We start from the raw sequence: 21,940 nt of genomic DNA on the forward strand, positions 1-21,940 counted from the left end.
TTTTTTAAGTAGGAGTAAAAAACCCCAGAGGGGAACGTTTTTCATATTTATTCATTTCATAATTATATAGATAACACTTTTTGTAACAAATGGTTACTATTGTTTAAAATCAAATAGAACTAGCTTTTGGAGACAACTAAGCAATTTTCTTGCTTTTAAATACAGGAAAACATTTCATCATCATTTTATTGCTATAGAATTCTTGTTGAACACATAGTTAAACTTGGGAGGTTCAGAGAGGATGCAGTTGACCGTTTAAATTGTTTGTACAACTTCCTAATGCGGACTAGCAGCAATTGGATTCAGAAGCACAAAAATTTCTCAGCACAATTAGAGTGAAAAAAAATTCATCCCATCTTTTAATTTTATGTTAAAATACGAGAAACAGAGGAAAAGCACAGTAATTCTTTTAAATATGTGGATATGAATTCTTTTGAAGACATCAGATGCAACTCATTAATAGTCCAATATTCTGCTTGTTATTGTGTGTTGGTTTTCTTCCAGTTCATCAACCTTGGTAAGTCTGCTGATACAGCATTTGCAAAAATATAAAAATAAATCAATGGACTGCAATACTTTTACTATTTTTTAGATTTGCTTATATGAACCTTCTATTTTAATAAACCTTAACAGCAATAATGTATGATCACAAAATTTATTTGTAAGTTTTCTGTGGTTTTTTAATTCAAAATGTTGGCATGCTGTTCTGTTTTTGACTATAACTGAAAATGAAGAGATGAGGAAATATTGCAATTTGGACTGTTGTTCCTATCTCGTGTGTGTGTGTGTGTGTGTGTGTGTGTGTGTGTGTGTGTGTGTGTCTTTATATGTATAAAGATTTTAGGCAAGTAACCATTTTATTCTGTTGCAAGTTTGTTTAAAAATATTGTACATCTGGAAAGACATGCTGTTTTATCTGATTTAAGAAATGAAGTATCCGTATATACAAGAAATAAAATCCTTTTTGCTTTTTTCACTAAAACCTCAATTTAAAAAGACAGTGTATTGGATCACTGCTATATATTCAGAAAAAAATAACAGTAATATACAACAAAGATATTTGATTCAAAATGCAATACTATGAGAGTTTTATGCTGTTCTTAATACAAACAAATGCACAAAATGACAGAGCATGCATTTATAACAATAGAGCAGTTGAAATCTTAGTACATAGTGAAGCATTTTTAATTCAAATGGAAGAGATTTACACAGAATGTGTAAATAACTTGGCAGATGGAACAGGGAACCACTTTTTTAGACTGCAAATATGTAAGGATAGCAGAATTCTCATTGGTGTTTTAGAACTAACCAGATTGAACAGGAATACTTCTATCAAATAGTATAACTTGTGATATAAAAAGGGAAAAGTCAAACTAACAATTTTCTCTGCCACTGGCTACTCTGATGGTAAACATGATTTCTTGGTAAAATTTCTTACACACTATAGATATCTAAAGAAAATACTGTCAGGCATCTCTGCTCATACAAGCCATGAAGCTTTTTTATTTTAAATTACTGTATGATTAGGAAAACTAAAGCTCAGTAAGATGTATCTGTTCTTTCACTTTTCAAAAGAAATGTTGAATTTTAGAATATTGTTACTAAAATTATGTAGTCATCTTTGTTGATCACTTCTGATTTGGTTTCAGTTTCAAACATAAAGATGCTTGATATATTATCTACTCCTAAAATAATTTGCTATAATTTCAAGTTAGGCAACAGTTAAATATAGTTTTCTTGCATACTCTAAACATGCTACTTTTGACTTCTGCAGGAAGAAAGGCTCCCTGCCAGCAGGATCTCATTAGAGCTCCTGCAGATTCTCCACAGTTTTAGGCTTAGAATGGTTTCTAAACCAGAAGAAACTTCCCTAGAAAGGGGAAGCTCTGGAAATCAATGCTCTTGCTCCCCAGAATAGCTGGATGCTCTCAGACTTTTTTTTTGATGAAGAAGTAATCCTGGTTGGGGTGGGGCAACCATGCATGTTCCACTGTGGAAGAACCAGCCATTTATTTGGACATTAAGGGACACTTATTACTCAATAAACTTTCTTGTCAATTGGGAAGAAAAAAAATGAATCTAGAGATAGATAATGTGTTCAGAATAAACTCCAGATTTGCTACTATGAGAAGACTACCAAGGGATATGTTAGTTCACTTTGTAAGAAGAACAACAAGAGATCTTGTTTTGGATTGCCATTTTAAATTGAAACTGAAAATGGAAAATGTGGATATTATTGTGCTGGAGGAAATCCCGTTGAGAATTTTGAGAAAAAGGAAACCCTATGCTTTTCTTACCGATATCTTAAAGAAGAGAAAGATCCCCTTTCATTGGGACAAACTTGAAGGAGTGATATTTACTTATCAGGAGCAAAGATTCAGATTGAACTCCATAGAAAAAGCCTGATCAGATATAAACTAATCTTAGAGTCAGCTGAGGAACTGGATGGAGAAAAGAAATCTGTGGCAGAACAATGCCAAGAGGGTACTATGGAGATAGTGTTATAGGAATTTGTTACTTTGCGCAAAGATGGAGATTAAGGCTATCATCTGGAATATTAATAGGGCAAATGCCCCATCCAAACATAAAACAAATCAATTATTTAAGGAAACAATGTTGATATAATTTGCCTCCAACCACATATTAAGAAACAGGATAAGAAATATTTAATAAATAAACAAACGACTAGGGGAGGAATTTGTTTCTGCTGGCTTAAAGAAAACTAATGGAGTTGTTCTATATATAAAACCCCAACTTAAACCTAAGCTGCTTTTAATAAATGACTATGGTAGATTTGTAGTAGTGGAAATTGAGTTCAGTGGAATAAAATCAGTAGTAGTAGGCCTGTATAGGCCAAATGATGATAAATGCAAATTTTTCAAATACCTTATGGCCCAATTAATAACATTTTCATATCTAAATTGGTTCATGTTGGGGGACTGGAACAGAGTGACCTTACCAGCTTTAGATAGATCATCATCTAAGAGGATTAAACCCTCCCAAGGTAAACTGACAGAGATTTTATTTAACATGATGGTTAACTTAGTATTAATAGACTCATGGAGATATAAAAATGGTTTGACTAGAGAATATACTTTTTTTTCAGAAAGACATAAATCCTTTTCCAGGATTGGCATGATTTGGATTTCTAAAAATCTTACAAATAAAATTTTAAAAGTTGATGTTTTACCTAAATCCAGTGCTTTTGGTACTTAGAGGAAAGAGGTTGAATTATAGATGGAGACTAAATGAAGTTATTTTGCAAAAGGAGGTGATTGTGAAAGAAAGACTTTAAAGAGAAAAGAAATTAAAAGTATTTTCATAATAATTTAGGTAGGGAAACAGCTTTAACAACTGTGTGGGATGCAAGCAGGGCTGTTATGAGGGGTTATTTTATACAATATAATGGTCTATAGAGAAGAAATCCCTGGAAAACATGCAAAAAATATTAGATGAGATTAGACAGAAAGAAATTGAGTTGCAAAAGACACGGATGTAAAAATTTCACATCAAATTAAATTGTTACAGCAACAACTGTCTATGTTAACAGATCAAGAAATAGAAACAAAAATGAAGTATGTGAAACAAAGATATTTTGAATTTGCAAATAAACCAGGGAGATGATTGGCATATAAATTAAGGAAAGGGAAAAGCGAATGATTGAGAACATTTGTGAAGGGGATAAGGTAATAACTGATAATGAGCTTGTCAAAAACACTTTCCATAATTTTTATTCTAACCTGTATAAAAAAACAGGTTAGATAGGTCTAAAATAGATGAATATCTTTTAAAACAAAGGTTACCTAAGTTATCACAATCCAAGAGGCAACCTATAAATGACTTATTAACAGTCTTTGAAATATAAGAAGCTATTAAAAAAATGAAACCCGGTAAAGCTCCAGAACTAGATGGCCTTACAAGTCAATACTATAAGTGCTTTAAGAAGGAACTTCTACAGCCCCTAAAAGACATAATGAATGATATACTTCAGGAGGGAAGGATACCCCAAACATGGAAGGAAGCCAATGTTGTTATTACTGAAGGAGGGTCAAGTTCCTACAAAGACAAAGAATTACAGACCAATTTCACTACTGAACAATGACTATAAATTCTTTGCTGCAATTTTGGCAGAAAGACTAAAGAAGATTTTACAGGTATATATTCATGAAGACCAATTTGGCTTTCTGCGGCCTCATGGCAACGGCACTGGTCAGGAGGTAGCAAATGGCCGGTTTCGGTGTGCCATGGCAGTTTGCCTCTGGCCACAACCATTTGCCATCTCACGCATCGCACCCAAAACTGCTGCAATGAGGCCACTGTTGTGGTTCCGTGCCAGCCTGTGATCCCGGCAGCTGAGTCTGAGGAATCAGAGGAGGAGGAGGAGGGGCATGGGGAGCCATCAGAGGAAGGCTCTGATGACATCCAGGACTTACAATCTGATGAAGAACCTGGCCCCTCCACTTGTGCTCAGGATGAGACTCAGATGTGCTGTGAAGCTGAGTCAGACTTTGAGGACGCACAGCTGGAAGACATTATAGATGCTCGCAAACGCCGATAGGTTACAAGAGCAGGACAGAGGGAGGCAATGGGGCAGCTCCAGGGGAGGAGGAGAAGGCATTGAGAAGCCACACCTTGGGGCTGCATAATAAAAAGGGAAGATATGGGCAGTGCTGGTTGCTGAAGGCAACTGTTTGCAAAGGACAGCAGTTTCAAGGGATCATGTTTTGTTTGCTTTGCCTGTGAACTATTTCCTGTTTGACTCATGCTGTTTTGCTTTTGAATGTGTTCTGTTGCTTTTGGGACAGTTATCAGGTCTGTAACTCAAAAGGGGTTGGTTTCCCAGCCTACTTGTTAAAAGACGGGTTTGTCTTTGTGAAGTAACAAAGATGTGCGTAGACTGGGACAGAACAGTTTGTCTTCAGCCTCCCACCCCCTACTATTATGGAGCAGTTATATGCCGAGAATGTCCAGCTCTTCCAGCAGCTGGCTTTGTTATCAGCTCAAGTGGCTCAGCTGCAAGCACATGTCCCTGCTGCTCCACAACCCAGGACAAAATGCCCAGTTGCGATGCTAGCTATTTATCAGCCTGAGAGTGGCTGATTTCTCCACTGACAAGGATAAAGTGGGATTTATGATAAGCCTTCTCTCTGGTGCTGCAGTTTGTTGTGGCACACCCCTGCTAGCCCAACCTAGTCCATTATTGGACAACTTTGTGGAGTTTTGTGATTACATGCGTCTGATGTATGAGGACCCCATTAAGATGCAGACTGCTACCTGATGCCTGAAAGCTCTGAGGCAGTGCTGACGCCCTCTACAGGGCTATATCAGTGATTTTTGGCTGCTTAGCCAGGATTCAGCCTGGAATGAGGCTGCACTCATGGATGCTTTCCAGGATGGCTTGTCGGAGGAGATATTGGATGAGCTGGCCCGTGTTGATATTCCACTGGACCTCAATGGGTTGATCCATCTCTGTCTGCGGATTGACGCTCAGCTGCAGCACCATAGGAGTCGCCGTGCCACCCCAGAAACCAGTGCAGCCCCCGTTGTGCATGAGACTCTGGTCCAGCGGGAGAAGCCTATGGAGTTAAGTGCTGCCAGACCTCGCCTATCGGTGGCAGAAATGAACAGAGGGCATTCGTGGGGGTTGTGTTTTTATTGTGAGGACCCTGGGCATTTGGCCGCCTTCTGCCCCAAGAAACGATGAAGGGCATCAGTGACCAAGCCTGCCCCAAGAAAGCCACCTACTCCTCTGTTGGGAAATGCTCCAAGCCCAATCTAAAAAGCATTTTAGGTCAGGCATCCCACAACACCAAGCAACGTCCTTCAGATGCTGCCCACGGACCTCCACGTCATCTGATACTGAAGACATACCTGATCCTCCCCAGGATACCGAAGGGGATTCCAGTTCATGCTTCGATTGACTCTGGGGCCACCACAAACTTTATGGTCAAATGGGCTGTTCCCAAGTGCCCGGTGGAACTGATGATAGTGGAGACTATAGATGGTTGAGTGCTCCTGTCTGGGCCAATTAAGGCCTCCATGCAACCATTATGTATGGCCATCAATTCGCATGAAGAGGCTATTCAGTTCTATATGACCTCTGACCTGCATTTCCCTGTGGTCTTGGGACTGGCATGGCTCCGGATGCATGACCCACAGATTTATTGGTCCCAGAACCTGGTCACCTTTCCAAGCTTACAGTGCATGGACTACACCTGTCAAGTCTGTGCCGGCCAGGTAGAGGGTCCCCAAGGGGTCTCCTTGCCCTCTGAACTGGTGAATTACGCTGATGTGTTCAGGAAGACTGACACAGATCAATTGCCTCCCCACAGGCCCTATGACTGCCCCATCAATTTAGTCCCTGATGCACTTCTCCCAGTGGGGCATTTGTATTCCATGTCAGACCCCGAGTTGCCTGCATTGCGGGACTTTCTGGACAAGAATTTGGCTCGGGGTTTTATTTGGCCCTTGTCCTCGCCAGTGTCTGCACCTGTGCTCTTTGTCAAAAAGAAGTCTGGCAAATTGAGGCTTTGCAGTGATTACAGGAAATTAAATGCCATCACAGTGCACAATCAATACCCGCTGCCCCTCATCCCCGAACTCCTGGACCAGCTCCAGGAGGCAAAGATCTTTACGAAGTTGAACTTGAGAGGAGCCTAGAACCTCATCAGGGTGCGGTCGGGTGATGAGTGGAAGACGGAATTTGGTATTTGGTACAGGCACTTTGAGTACACAGTGATGCTGTTTGGGCTGACCAATGCCCCTGCAGTGTTTCAGGATTTTATGAGTGACATCTTCTGGGACTTGTTAGATCAGTTTGTCATGATTTACTTGGATGACATCCTGATCTACTCCTCGTCGCGAGAGGCGCACCATCAGCATCTTTGTCAGGTCTTGCAGCAGCTCCAAGATCAGCGGTTGAATGCCAAACTGGAGAAGTGCCAGTTCTACCAGATGACCATCAATTTCCTGGGTCATTGCATTTCTCCTGAGGGCATCGCCATGGAGCCCAGTCTCTGCGGAGTTGTCAACCCCCACATTGTGTTAAAGATGTCCAACAACTCCTTGGGTTCACCAACTACTATCGGGCTTTCATCCCCGGTTTTATTTCCATGACAGCCCCCCTCACTTAGCTCCTGCAGAAGACTCAGTTTCAGTGGAACACTCCAGAACAACGGGCTTTCCAGGCTTTAAAAGAAGCCTTCATGAAGAAGCCCATCTTGAAGCATCCTGACACGCAATGGCCGTTTGTCATGAAGGTGGATGCCCCCAACATTGCCATTGGAGCGGTGTTACTCCAGGTGATGACGTCTGTCAGTGTCCTCTTCCCTTGCGTGTACTACTCATGGAAACTGAATCCTGCAGAGCGCAACTAGACCATCTGGGAGAAGGAGCTACTGGCCATCAAAGTGGCATTTGAGGCTTGAAGGCATCATCTAGAAGGGGCATGGCATCAAATCGAGGTCTGGAAGGACCATAGGAATTTGGAAAGCCTGCAGACCACTCAGAATTGAACCAACGTCAAATTTGGTGGCCTCTTTTTTGCAAAGTTCAATTTCTGTGTAGCCAGCAGTCACAACCAAAGAGCGAATGCTCTGTCCAGGAAGCCCAAATATTTCTGAGCAGAAGACAAGCTTCTGCTCGGGACAGTGCTCCCCATTGGATCTTTTGCTGTGGTGTGAGAGCTGATAGATGTACGGGCTCAGATTCAGGAGGCCCAGCAGCAGGATGTTTGGGTAGCTCAGCGAAAGGAGGAGGTGGGTCCCTCACAAGGAAGCAATTGCAAAGTTTCCTGGGTTTTGCAAACTTCTACCGCCAATTCATCCCTTCGTTCACCCAAATAGCCCTGCCCCTCATGAACATGTGGAAAATGGAGGGGGGCAGTGAAACCCAGCCAGCTCCTGAAATGGACAATGGAATATCAAGCAGCATTCAAGAGGCTAAAGAGACTTTTTTCTGCCGAACCTGTACTGAGAGACCCGGACCCTGATAAACATTTCATAATACAGGCAGATGCAAGCGATGTGGTGGGAGCTATATTATTATAGGGGAATGATGAGGGGGACACTGCAACCATGTGCATATACATCCAGGAAACTCACGGAGACAGAACAACGTTGGGCTGTGTGGGAAAATGAGGTGTATGCTGTGAGGTGGTCATTACTTACAGTACATGGTGTCATTTCCTTGAAGGAAATAAAATCCCCTTCCAGGTCTGGACAGACCACAAAAATTTGGAAGCGCTAAAAACACTCAGAAAAATCACTCCTAAGGAAGCCTGCTGGTCTCAGCACTTTCACCAATTCCATTTCAATCTTAAAACACTTAACCGGGGGGAAAGAATTTCTGGGTGGATGTACTGCCTCGCGTGCCCCAATATAACAGCACACGGGCCACTGACTCTAAACCACTCATGCTTGAACAACAACTGGCATTGCCAGTAACCACCAGGGCCCAAGATAAAATGAATCCGCAGCTGGAAAGCCAAACCGGAATCAAATTCCGAAAGTCTTTGGAAACAGATGAATGGTCCCAGAAAAATAGATCCGTGCACAAAGACGGACTACCCTGGGTGGGGGAGAAGTTATATATACCTGCCACCCAGAGGATCAATTTCATGCAGTTGTGCCATGATACAAAATCAGCAGGACATTTTGGGTTTGTAAAAACTTTACATTTAATTAAAAGGCAATTTTGGTGGCCATCCCTGAAAAAGCACATAGAAAGCTACATGGCCAGCTGCCAAATGTGCGCAATGGCTAAGAGGCTGCAGGAGAAGTCACCCGGACTGTTACAACCAATGGCGAAACCCTCAGCCCCTTGGAAAGAGATAGCCATGGATTTTATAGTGGAATAACAGAAAGCAACAGGAACACTGTCATCGGGGGGGGGGTTACGGATTTGTTTTCCAAACAGTGCACTTTATCCCTTGCCAAAAGATTCTCACCACAAAAACCTTAGTGAAACTATTTGTGCAGCATATTTACAGACTTCATGGAGCACCCCAATGCATCATATCTGATAGGGGAGTGCAATTTTTTTGCCACGCCTCCTGAAAGATGGCCGCTCGCAGCTGATTGCGGAGATCGAGCGGAGCGAGTTTGGCATGGGGCCCTACATGGGGCTGTTGTTCCCTAGCCCGGATGGGTAACAGGACCCTCCGAGGCTTCAGTGGAGCCGTATGAGCGCTGAAAATGATGACGGGGCGGCACTAGAGGGGGCGGTGAGACGGCCGGGCGGCAAGGCTCCCAAACATCAAATAACCTGTAGAAAACATGAACCAAAATATATAGGACTATTTCCAATTAAAAGAATCATAAACCCAGGAACAGTAGAATTAGAACTACCCCAAAATCGTAGGCAAATACACCCAATCTTTCACTGCAGTTTGCTAAAAAGGGAACAACAGTCACCCTTATGGCCAACCCCCCCCCACCTCCTGTCATGGTTGAAGGAGAACATCACTTTGAGGTAAAAGAAATCCTAGATTCTAGAAAGTACCATGGAGGAATTCAATACCTAGTAGCTTGGAAACACCTTCCCTTCTCAGAAAACAAGTGGGTCCATAAACGTCACATGTATATAACACAACAACAACAACAACTTTATTGATTAGCCCTTGGGCCATATCAAAGTGCAAAGTTCCAGCACAAATTGCCACCAAAATTTAACAAAAGCAACCCAAAATGGAATTTGATAAAATACAATTTAAAATGAAATGGTAATAAAATACAATCTAAAATAAAATTGTAATAATGTGCAATAATTTGCACATTACATATAATAGATAAAATATGATAAAATTATATTTCGGAGTTGCCCTTGCAATCTACCCCAATCAGCCCCACATATGCAGATCTCAACTGGACCATTTTGTTTAAGTACTGTGCTATGTTAAATGTTATTTTCAAGTTCTGGCCGGACATAAGGTAAGTTGTTTTGATATGGGTCATTCGTTTGGTATATAGAGCAAGATACCTGTCTCTCACCCTCACAGTCAAATAGGATGTGAGCCAGGTCTTCTACTTCTGCTGCTCCGCAAATGCAGAGACGTTCATTATAGGGTATAGCATGAAATCTCCCATATCTGACCATTGTGTCAAGCTGTTCGAATCTCACTCACGTAAATACAGTATCTCCCTGAGGTGTTTTGGGAGTTGTGACTTCAAATAACTGTCTACTTGAAAGGTATGTTTGTATTTACTCAGCCATTTCAAGTTACCCACCTTACCAAGGATAGCTATATCAGTTTGTGCTTCTATATCCTTAATTCTTTGGGCAACTCTTTTTTTGGATTGTTCTCCTGTTACGCAAGAGATGGGAAGGCCACAGCTTCTTACAAAATTTGTTAGTTTGGTGATCCAGGAGATTTGTGATTGTAGTTTTATTTGCTCTAGTAGGCATAACTTGGGGAGTCTATCAGTCTCCATTTCATTAACTTTGCACCAGTAGTTATAAGCTCTAATTTTAGATAATGCATGAATTGTATGAATTCCCAATTCAGCTCTAACTGCTGCAGCAGATGTTCTTGGATCTACACCCAAAATATATCTCAAATGCTGGGACTGTGTTTGTTCTAGGACTGTGGTTGAGAAAAGACCCCAAATTTCTGCTCCATACAAGAGCATTGTGGTAACATTAGCCTTATAAACCTTGATTAATGGGGCTAGGGAGCCTGGGTAACTATGGTTCTTTAGTTTGAGCAGTAAATTCAAACAGGCTTTTGCTCTAAATGTACTCCGTTGATGATGGCAGGCCCAAGATCCAGTCTTGGAAAAAGTTACACCCAAATATACAAAGGTGTTAACTTGTTCAATTGGTTCACCATCTAATTGCCACTTACGTCTCTGATGGTTTCTTCCAAACACCATTATTTTTTATTTGCTAATGATTAGGGAGTTATCCTGGCAATAAGAGTTGAATCTTCTTAATAGCCTACGTAATCCTACTTGTGAGTATGATAATAAAATCATATCATCAGCATAAAACAAGCTGTAATAGTAAGTATTTAGGATCATCGGCATGTGTACCATGGTATCCTTCATTAACCCAGGCAAGTCATTGATGTATAAATTAAATAATAATGGGGCCAGGATACACCCTTGCCTTTTCCCTTTATTTGTGTAAATCCTGTTAGTCAGGGCCCCATTAACCCCATACCGCACCCTCAAACAGGTACTTGTGTAAAGGGCTTTAATCAAAACCAGGAGTCTGGGTTCTATTTTAAGGGATGTCAGTTTACTCCATAGTACTTCTCTATTTACCATATCAAATGCTGCTGTAAGGTCTATGAAAGCAGCAAACGGGTCTCCTCTTATAGGAATATTTGGCAATTAGATGGTTCAAGACAAAGCAGTTATCAATTGTAGATTTGTTTTGTCTAAAACCTGCTTGTTCTTCTGTGAGGATGTTGTTTTCCTCTACCCAGATTTCAGTTCTGTTCAAAAGGTACCTAGCATATATTTTTGCTACAATGTCAATCAGGCTGATGGGCCTGTAGTTACTAGGATCCTTTTTATTCCCTTTTTTATATATGGGGACAACTATTGCCATCTTCCACCCGTCTGGTATATGGCAGGTGTTATTTATGACATATATATAACACAAAAATGATGTGAGACAAGAAGGTATGTTAGACTGATAACACCATGTCCAAAATTTCTAAATATTTTATATAATAAAATTTTTGTGTGTGGGGGGGAGAGTCACATCAGGGCACCTAAGTTGCTAAAGAGGTTTCATACAGAATATCCCAACAAACCAGGCTAGCATCTATATTTTTGTTTCCTCTACAGGTGGATCTCTCCTATTTTTAAAGGGGGCAGGATGTCAGAATCCATTTATATTTCATTTCTAGCTATCTCCTCTGAGCTAACCCCAAATCTCATCTTCCCCTTTTGCTATTCCCAAGGGGGAGAGGCAACAGGCATGGAGCTTTATGGTTTTTACTTCCTCCCCTAAATGTAACCTTTGTTTATTCCACCTGCCTGCTATCCATCACAATATAATCAATTGCTTTCTCACTAGGCATTCCCTCTTATCTTATGGGCAACTAGGAAAGGGGGTGGAAAAGGGAGGAATGAAACTCCGGAATCTGGTTTGTTTCTCCGAATGAAGTGTGAGGGGGGTGGAAATGATCCTGCTGCAAATGGACTGTTATCTCTCCTCTCCCACGATGGGCTTACCACCTGGAGCTTGGATGATCCGGAACTGACCAAATGAACTGTGGGGTGGGGTTTGCTTGGGGACACTTTAAAAATATTGATCTGTGAGGGGATTCCTCAGATCCTGTCTATTATGCCTGCTATCTCCTATTTCTTAGTATAAGTTCCTGCTTGGAAAATCTTGTTTCCAAGAGTCCTTCTTTCTTAAGATGTGGGCTGAAGTGGGTTCTGACATCTTACCTTACTGGCCTTTAGAGCTGTTAAAATATACAGAAATTACAGGAGATTCAAATATCTCCTCCAAATGTTCAAGGAATATTTGAAGATGGTTGTGGGATAACCTCCCACATCCACAAATTCTGTATTTGTGAGCAAAGATTCTTGTTGTGAACTTACGTGTAGGAGGGAATTTGATCTGTAAATGTTCACACACACATGTACACATATACACACTCATATACATACATATATACAAGCAATTTATAAAGCAAGGCCACATATCTGGATAGATCTATATTTTCATTTCTTGATATATAGTAAACTTGGACAAGCGGTCTGAATTTCTTGTTACTTCTTCTTTCATAACTAAGAATTTATAAAAGACTATAATGACAATAATAGAAGAGAAAGAAAGTATTTTATTCACTAAAATAATGAGTGAACTTAAGTTTTATACATTCCAAAACAGATTACGCTTTTCATCAAATGTGATGACTAGAAGATTGTCTCTTGAGTTGGAAAGGAAGCCATTTGCTTTGTCAGTATAGTTCAAATAGACATCTTACTTCTAAAAGAGCTGAAGTGGCAAGAAAAGAAAAGTCTTGAATATTGATTTGTGGTAATATTATCCTCATCTCATGAATTACCAGCTCAGCTGAGTTGTTGTTTTCAAAAGTTGTATTTTTATATTAAATCTTTATTTATGCAGTCCTGTAAAATTAAGTCAGTTACAAAATTCATTGTTCTTTATGTTTCCGTGCATTGAACATTCAAATCTGCCTCATGAAAATGTTATTCCTAAATATTCAAAAGATGAGTTTCTAGTGGGACACACACTATACTTCCTAGTCCCACACTGAGAATAGCATGAAATACCTGAATGTCTTTTAATGTCACTACAGTAATCTTTTTGTGGGTACTGTTGAACAATTCTTTTAAGCCTATTATTTCAAGATCACTCTTTCAAAAATGCACTCATTGTGTGAATAGTCTCCCTGCAACACTCTATGTCTCTTTTATTCAGGCAAGGGCTTTCAGGTCGAGTCTTTACATTTATTGTCAAAATTACATGCCATCACCACTTGCAAGCTTGAGGTTCCCTTTGGGAGCAGGCACTTCACACTAACACGTCATTGCTTCTTGTTCTCAATTCTGAAGCAAGCTCTTAAAAGCCTTTATTTAGCTTCTATTCTGGGCCATTTTTTAATATAGCTAATGTTACTGCACTTCAAAAGAATGAGGCATCCTCTATTTAAAGTAATTTGGATTGCATACTCAGCGCAAAGAAATAAATATGTTATTGCTATTGCCATTGATTCCAAGCCACCCTTAACACTAGGTAGATCTGCTCCAATATTACACTTTAAAATATGAACGTCTAAACAATTGTCTGTCATGCTAATTACTGGAAGTGTCTGGTGTCTGTGGTACTATCGGTATCAATTTTTATCCTTGGTCTCCAACTTTTTTTAACCTATTGGGGTTATAAATGCAGACTCATGTTTGAAATTGAAAATTTAGATTGTCTGTATTCTTAGTCCCACCATCTTTCTTACATGGAGTTGCTGATATATACTGTTTCCCCCCAAATAAGTCCCGGTCTTATATATATTTTTGCCTCCAAAAGAGGCACTGAATCTTATTTTTGAGGGGTGTCTTACTTAAGGATCACCACAGCCAGGCCTCCCACACCCTGACACCTGTCAGACTACTGCTTTACTTCTTCAGCAGCCACTTGCAGCTGGATGCCATGTGGCACATTGCACCATTGCCACTCTAAGGGGTAGGGGGGTAAAGCTGCCCCATGCGCTGTGCAATCAAAGCAATGTGCAACCTCCTAGTATGATGAGCCAGACGGCATGTGGGAGGCCTGTCTGCGGCGGTCCTACCAGTAAGGTAAGCAGGTGTGTGGGGCAGCTTCACCCCTCTACCTGTTCTGTTCCAGCCTACTACCGGCCCTGCAGAAAAGGCAGGGACAACCCCTTTACAAAAGGCAAAAGGCTGGAAGTAAGCCCGCCAAATTTATTGACACAAAACAGATCCAAAACAGAGCAAACTGAGCAAAACAAAACACGAACCACTAAAACAGGAGCTATTCAAATGGTTGCCTTCAGCAAACCAGCCCTCCCACACATTCCCCTTTTAAACAGTTCAAGGCGTGGCTTCTCTCTGCCTCCTTCTGAGGTGCCCCATTGCCTTCCTCTGTTTACTCCTGATTGACTGCCTCCTGCGTCGGGCGTCCTTGAACAGGGCCAGCTGTGGGTCATCTTCATCCATGCTGTCAGGCTCACACAGCTGGGTCTGCGTAGTAACCAGATGGGAGGGGCCTGGCTGAGAGCTCTGCGAAGCCTCAGAACTGTCCTCTGCAGGCTCTCCAAACCCCTCCTCCTCCTCCTCCTCCTCTGAATCGTCTGACCCAACTGCCGAACCCACAGGCTGACCCTGAATCACAACACTACCCCTGCCCATGCCCCCAAAGTACGGCTTACTTTCAGGGGGGCTTATATTAGGCCCACCCCAAAAATCAAGCTGGGGCTTACTTTCTGGGGTGGGGATTACCTTTGGGAAACACGGCAATGGTCTGAAAAGACCATTGGGTGAGATGATATGGGGGAAAATAGGCTGTAGGTTCTTTTCCCTTACCCTTTTCTTCCTGCCTTAACTCTTCCAGGGGCATCTATTATTACACAACATTGGTACAGCTCTTTTGGGTGTTTGGTGGTGCCATGCCTCACCAGCTTATCTCTTAGGTCCTCACCCAATCCTTTTCTGAACTAGACAATTCATGCTAAGATAGTCCTCCCTACATTGCCAGCTTCCCAATCTCTCATCTAGCAGTGATTTTCTTTATGGGTTCCCAAAAGCATCCTTTGAATTTACACATGAAGTTCTGACAGTTGTCTACTATCAGTTTGTTCCTCTCAATGAAATGTATTGCCCACTTGGCCTCTGCTTCCTTTAGCAAACTCAGCACAAAAGTCACTTTAGTGCAGTCAGTGGGACACTCCACTGGTCTGCCTGCCATAAAGATTTCATAAATAGAATAGAATAGAATAGAATAGAATAGAGGTCGAAGGGACCTTGGAGGTCTTCTAGTCCAGCCCCAACTCAAGCAGGAGAACCTATGCCATCTCAGACAAGTGACTGTCCAGTCTCTTCTTAAACACTTCCAGTTTTGGAGCACCCACAGTTTTTGAAGGCAAGCTGTTCCACTGGTTAATTGTCCGCACTTAGGAATCCTTAATTCCAGGTTGCTTCTCTCTTTGATCAGTTTCCAACCATTATTTCTTGTCCTGCCTTCTGGTGCTTTGGAGAATAATTTGACCCCTTCTTCTTTGTGGCAGACTCTCTAATACTAGAATATTGCTATCATGTCACCCCTATTTCTTCTTCTCTTTAGAGTAGCCAAACCCAAGTCCTGCAGCTGTTCTTCATATGTTTTAGTCTCCACGGCTTTGATCATCTTAGTTGCTCTTTTCTGAACTTTTTCCAAGGTCTCAACATCTTTTTTGTAGTATGGTAACACCTCCAGTATTCCAGGTCTGGTCTCACTAGGGTTTTATAAAGCAGTACTAATACTTTGTGTGATCTTAGTTCTATACCTCTGTTTATACAACCCAGGATTGTATTAGCTTTTTTGGCTGCTGTTGCACATTGATGGTTCATAGTGAAGTGATTGTCCACTGTGACTCCAAGGTCCCTCTCTCAATTACTGTTTTTGACCCAGATCTCACCTAATCTGTACTTATATCTTTGATTTTTCCTGCCTAAATGTAAAACTTTGCTTTTCTCCACATTAAAACTCATTGTGAGTGCTGCAAACATTGACATGTTTTTGCACTGACAATGTAAGAGACAGCCTGTTACTTTAATTGCTTCATTTGGGAGGGAGGAAATCACCCAGAAGTTGTGATAAGTTTGCAAAAGCCCTCATACAGAATGGGAAGTGAAACCGCATATGTAAAACTAATTGGATAATGTGATTTATGATGTGTAGATAAGGGCGGGGATTGTGTGTGTGTTATGATGGGTTTGAGGGGAGGAGATTTCAGATTCTGGCATCCCTCCATGAATGCTGAAGTTTCATTTCATTATTAAGACTTTTAGATAAACAATGTTTGCATTTTATTTGAACTGTTTCATTTATCGGAACCATGACATCATGCCAGAACCTCCAATCTTTCAAACAACCTGCTGTTGTATATGGCCTTGAGAGAAGTTGGCAAAGATTCAGAGAAGAATCTTTATCATGGAAACAGAGAATAGGCTGTTGGATAGAAACTTATTTATTTATTTATCTATTTATTTATTTTATTACATTTATATACCGCCCTTTCCCGGAGGACTCAGGGCGGTTTACAGGGTAATTAAAAACCAAAAATACAAAAGTTAAAAACCAAGTTTAAAAAAGATTAAATTTATCCCTGTATAAATAAAACCCCAATTAAAATAAATTAATCCTCAGCCTGGGCCAGAGAGCTCGAAGAGCCAGGTCTTCAGGCCCCGGCGGAATGAACGGAGGTCGGGGGCAGTCCTCAGCTCCACTGGCAGCTGGTTCTAAAAGGGCAGGCGCTCCCACTGAGAAGGCCCTATCCCTGGGTGTTACCCGCCGGCAATCTCTTACCGGTGGCACCCTGAGAAGACCCTCCCTGTGGGAGCGCACTGGACGAAGGGAACTTGATACCGGCAGCAGGTGTTCCCTCAGATATCCCGGACCCAAGCCATGTAGGGCTTTATAGGTCATCACCAGCACCTTGAATTTCACCCGGAGGGCAACCGGAAGCCAATGCAGCTCGCGGAGTAGAGGTGTTACGTGGGAGTATCGGGAGACCCCCATCACAACTCGCGCGGCCGCATTCTGCACCAGTTGAAGCCTCCGAGTGGTCCTCAAGGGCAGCCCCATGTAGAGAGCGTTGCAATAGTCCAAACGGGAGGTCACGAGCGCATGGGTGACTGTGTGTAGGGCATCTCAGTCCAGATAGGGTCGCAACTGGTGCACCAGGCGAACCTGGGCAAAAGCCCCCCTGGTCACGGCTCCTATATGGTCTTCAAAATTGAATCGTGAATCCAGGAGGACGCCCAAGTTGCGAGCCCTATCAATGGGGGGTAACACCTCACCCCCCATCGTTAGAGATGGAATAGTCTGGTTGACCTGAGATGCCGATATGCACAGCCACTCAGTCTTGGCGGGATTGAGACGAAGCCTGTTTCTCCCCATCCAGACCTGGACCGCCTCCAGGCACCGGGACATCACGGCGAGGGCATAGCTGGGTTGGTTCGGGGTGGAAAGAAAAAGTTGGGTATCATCAGCGTACTGATGATACCCCACCCCGAAACCACGAATGATCTCACCCAGCGGCTTCATATAGATGTTGAACAGGAGGGGCGAGAGAACCGACCCCTGAGGAACTCCACAAATGAGAGGCCTCGGGGCGGATCTCTGCCCTCCCGTCAACACCGACTGCGAGCGGCCCAGGAGATAGGAGGAGAACCACTGTAAAACGGTGCCTCCCACTCCCAACCCCCTGAGATGTCGCAGCAGGATACCATGGTCGATGGTATCAAAAGCCGCTGAGAGATCTAATAGGACCAGGACAGAGGAGCAACCCCTGTCCCTAGCCCTCCAGAGATCATTCACCAGCGCGACCAATGCCGTCTCTGTGCTGTATCCGGGTCTGAAACCCGATTGGTACGGGTCCAGATAATCAGTTTCCTCCAGGAACAGAGGAAGCTGATGCGCCACCACACTCTCAACAACCTTTGCCAAAAAGCGAAGGTTGGAGACTGGACGATAGTTATTTAAAACAGCCGGGTCCAAGTCAGGCTTCTTGAGGAGGGGTCTCACCACCGCCTCCTTCAGGGAGGCGGGGAAGACACCCTCCTTCAAAGAAGCAGTTATTACTGCATGGAACCAGCCTCGTGTCCCCTCCCGGGCCGCATAAGCTAGCCAGGAGGGGCACGGATCCAACAAACAGGTGGTGGTGCTCAGCCTCCCCATGATCCTGTCCACATCATCAGGGGAAACAGGGTCGAACTCAGTCCAGATAACATGCTCAAGACCGTCTGATTCCTCCACATCAGACTCTGCCCAGTCAGAGTCCAGACCGGTCCGGATCTGAGCGATTTTGTCCGCCAGATGATGACTAAACTCCTCGGCTCGTCCCTGCAAGGGATCCTCCCTCACCTCCTGATTAAGGAGGGAGCGAGTTACCCCTAAACAGGGCGGCCGGGCGATTATCTGCAGACGCGATAAGGGCAGCAAAGTAGTTAGACTTCGCCGTCCTTATCGCCGCAAGATAAGACCTTATAAAGGTTCTTAACTGCAATCGGTCAGATTCGGATCGGCTGGACCTCCAACCGCTCTCTAGACCTCGTCTCCGACGCTTCATCTCCCGGAGCTCCACAGAGAACCATGGAGCCCAGTGGGATCTGCACCGGGTCAGAGGTCGCAAGGGTACAACGCAGTCAAGTGCCCCGGCGGCGGCCCTTTCCCAGGCATCCACCAGAGCATCGACTGGGCTGTGGGTAAGGGTGATGGGTATAGGCCCAAGCGCCCTCTGGAACCGTTCCGGGTCCATTAGGCGCCTGGGGCGGAACCACCTGGTCGGTTCTGCAGCCCAGCAGCGGGGGGTGGCATAACGGAAAACCAGCCGCAGGAGGTAATGATCTGACCATGACAGGGGGGTGATGGTTGGTGAACCCCCTCCCAGATCATCCAACCACTGTCCAGATAGGAACACCAGGTCGACAGTATGATCCCCCACATGAGTCGGGCCCTCAATAACTTGGGTCAGGCCCATGGCCGTCATGGAGGCCATGAACTCCCGAGCTAATTCAGACGACCCTCCCAGTGACGGCAGGTTGAAGTCACCCAGGACTATAAGCCTGGGGAACTCCACCGCCAGCCCTGAGAGAGTGTCGAGCAGCTCGGGCAGGGCTGTTGCCACACAGCCGGGTGCCAGGTATGTGAACAACAAGCCCAACTGAGCCCGAGGACCACATCTCAGGAGGAGGGATTCACTCCCGGCCATCTGGACAATGGTGGCTTCCTGCGGGCACAGAGTCTCCCGAACAACCACTGCCACCCCGCCACCCCTGCCCTGAGACCGTGGCTGGTGCAGCACCCGGAAACCTGGAGGGCATAACTCGGTAAGAGGCACCCCTCCCTCCGAGCCCAACCAAGTTTCCGTAATGCACACCAGATCCGCACATTCCTCCTCGATCAAATCATGAATGAGGGGAGCTTTGTTAACGACGGATCTGGCATTAAAATAGACCAGCCTGAGCTCAGGGACCTGATCACCCTCATCCCCGGGTAAGAGGGTGCTAACCGGAGGGTCGGAGCGCGCCACCGCTTGAAGATAGCGGGGGCGCGATCCCGGGTGTTGATATGGCCCTCCGTGCAACCACCTGCTGCCATTCCCTATCGTCGTGGGGATTTGAAGCCCCACCCCAACATTCATAGAACCAGCAGCCACCTCCCCCAACCCCGTCCCGTCAGGACCCCTAACAGGCCCAGACTGAGTGCCGGTTAAAGATTTCCTCTCCACCCTCCTACCCCTCCCCCTCCCTAACCTTTTAAAATAACCGGCTAAAAATTTTATCAGGGGCCACTTAGCACGTCTCAACTCGAGGCCCCTAGTTAAGCCCAGCCACCTCTCGGGGTCCCAGCAATTGGGCCCGTCATCAAGGGGAATGTTAGGGAGGCTGGTCGTATCCAGGAGGGAGAAACCCCCCTGAGGGCGTACAAGTCCGATCTAGCATATTGTACTCGAGCCATGAGATAGAACTGTCCATATGAGCCATTGTTCACAAATGGGGTCAGATGTTATTAAGATGATGTTAGTTCAGATGTAAAAACATTAAGTCCGGAACGTGTCTTCATCCAGCAGTCTGCCAGTCCGGCTCTGCTCTCACCTGAGCCGGTCCAGAGTGCGGCTGCACGGGTAGTGATGGGAGCACCCTAATACTCCCATATTACACCCCTCCTGCGTGAGCTGCATTGGTTACCGGTTGCCCTCCGGGTGAGATTTAAGGTGCTGGTACTTACCTTTAAAGCCCTACATGGTTAGGGCCGGGATACTTGCAGGATCATCTGCTGCCGGGAACGAATTCCCATCGCCCAGTACGCTCACACAGAGAAGGCCTCCTCAGGGTACCGTCAGATAGACAATGTCGGCTGGCGACCCCCAGGGGCAGGGCCTTCTCTGTGGGAGCGCCAGCCCTATGGAGCCAGCTCCCCCCTGAGCTTCGGATGGCCCCAGATCTCCAGTCCTTTCGCCGTGGCCTCAAAACACTCCTTTTCCACCTGGCTGACCTGGACTGACATGGATTTTAATTATGTTTTTAATTTTTTAACTCTAATTTTTAATTTATTTTAATTTTAATTTATTGTACAGGGGCCTTTAATTTTAATTTTATCTTAACTTCTGTATTTATTGTATGCTATTGTTGTTAGCCGCCCTGAGTCCTTCGGGAGATAGGGCGGCATATAAGTCCCAATAATAAATAAATAAATAAATAAATAAATAAATAAATAAATAAATAAATAAATAAATAAATAAATAAACAAACAGAATGTTGTGGGAAGATGAATTTTTGCAAAGCTCCCATTTGGGGGCAAGATCCAACCAGTTAGCAGAGGTCAGATGGCTCATCAGGCTGGAATCACTCCAGTGGAGACTGCACACGCCTTGAGATTGCATTGTCGGAGCCCCAAAAAGCAGAATGGTTGAGAGAAGCCAACTCATCTACTGCTGAGAATCTGGGTGAGTGGAAAATCCTGCCTGCAGATCAGACTGCCTGTCAGACCCAGGAGTCCCCTGCAGAAGCTGGAGATCAGGAGCTGGTGGGAGGACAACAGCAAGGATGGCAGCAGCAAGACCCAAACGTGCAACCCCTGAGCATACAGCAGGACCAGTGGAGCCAGCAGCAGAGGGGGCCCTGGCAGCCATTAAATCAGCCACCAGAGTGGGGCCAGCAGCAACTGGAGACACAAAACCAGCAGTGGGGGCCCTGGCAGCTGGTGAATCAACAACCAGGGTGGGACCAGCAGCAATGGGGACCCCAGCAACCAATGATGAACCCATCCTTCAGAGCAACCTTTGATGGGGACCCAGAGAAACTGATTTTCTTCCTCAACCACATACGCTCTCATTTGAATAGCTGGGCCCATCTACCCAGACCCAGGTGCTATGGTCAATGTGATTGTGTCCAGCCTAAATGGAGAAGCATCCGGATGGTTGAACAATTTATATAACAAGCAAGCCCCTAACTTGGAGGACCCCCTCCTTTTCCTCCTAGGGCTGAGGGAAAGATTTGAGGACCCATCCATTGCCCTCAAAGCGGAAGAGCAAATCCACAAGATAAAACAAGCTGGCCAGCCTGCCCTGGAGTATATGTGGGAGTTTCGAAAGCTGGCTGGTCGGATAGAGAGATGACCTGAGCAATCCATAATTCATCTTTTTAGAGAAGGGTTAGATGACTACCTTTCTCTGGCATGTATCTACCGAGCTGTGCCTGACCAAATGCATGAATGGTACCAGGCAGCAGTGAAA

The 21,940-nt window shown here is 44.2% G+C and overlaps 1 protein-coding gene across 1 annotated transcript in view; it reads left to right on the forward strand.

Annotated features, from left to right (window-relative positions):
- The first annotated feature begins 312 nt into the window (after positions 1 to 312).
- The window catches only part of NRCAM (neuronal cell adhesion molecule), a 173,731-nt gene continuing 152,103 nt past the window's right edge, over positions 313 to 21,940 (forward strand). Inside the window, exon 1 of the mRNA XM_081331619.1 lies at positions 313 to 517. The gene's annotated coding sequence lies outside the window, so the exon portion shown is untranslated. The remainder of the gene's footprint in view (positions 518 to 21,940) is intronic.

This window comes from Vipera berus (genome assembly GCF_964194415.1).
Source record: "Vipera berus genome assembly, chromosome: 6".
NCBI lineage: Eukaryota > Metazoa > Chordata > Lepidosauria > Squamata > Viperidae > Vipera > Vipera berus.